The following is a 1,145-nucleotide window of genomic DNA, read 5'->3' on the forward strand; positions in this document are numbered from 1 at the left end:
GCAAAAGGAAAATGTGAAGATGCTAGAGAAATAATATTTACACTATATCACTGATGAAAGCTAATTGTCCTATATATATAATAAGTTTTCCAAAATGAAAAAAAAAATTACTAAAAGAAATATGGGTCATGTACTGACCATCCAGAGAAAAGCAAGTAATGTAAGTGAATTCTTCAATGAAACAACACAAAAACACCAAAAATTGGGCATGATTTCAATAAAACTACTTCACATCCACTCCATAATGAACTATAGTTTCTTTCTTATCACACAGGAGAATTTTCAGAAATCTAATGATATTTTGATTTTTCAAGGGAAGACAGGTTCTCTCACACATTATTGAGGATAACATAAAATCATAGAAATCTTAAGTAATACTTAGCTACATAAAAAATATTACAAGGTTGTTTTGTGTTTGCCAAACCATCTAGGATAAAAATCTCAGAAAGAAATCCCACTTGTACAAACACAAAGCAGCACTTGTGCAAACCACATTATTTGTATTAGTAAAGGCTGGGACCAAACCAATGAGTTGAATAAACAGGGCTAACCTACGTACTGTCATACTATGAAATTGTAGAAATGAATAAAAAATAAATGTTGACCTTGGCGTATCTCTATAATATAATTTTCAATAGTATAAGGTTTGTGTTGAAATATTGAAGAGCACATGTAGAATGTTAGGTTTTGTTAAAAATGGGTCAAAATAAGACAATTAGTTCTATTTACATATAAGGACTAAAACATATGTAAAATGTACAAATAAGCAAATGAAATAGCACAGACACATGGAGGGGATGGATCAGATTGAGAATAGGACAAGAATAAGAATTCTCAGTGAGAATCTTTACATATTTTTTTGATTTTTGAATGATGAATGTATCAATATGCCAAAGCTATAAACTAGACACAAGAGAAGTAGATACTAAGATAAGCAATGAACCATTCTAGGTTTTATTTTGTATGGAATCTGTTACATCTCTGCAGGAACACATATTTTCTTGTGAACTTTTTTTTGTGTGTGTATTTCTTAGGGAAGGGTCTACAGGGTGTTCAGGGTCTCATTACTTGTATTGATTCTCCTGTTTACAGCCTCTCAAGTGCTGAGATTATAGGCATGCACCACCATGCCCAGTCTCAATTGT

Source organism: Octodon degus, unplaced genomic scaffold (genome assembly GCF_000260255.1).
Source record: "Octodon degus isolate 3935 unplaced genomic scaffold, OctDeg1.0 scaffold00004, whole genome shotgun sequence".
NCBI lineage: Eukaryota > Metazoa > Chordata > Mammalia > Rodentia > Octodontidae > Octodon > Octodon degus.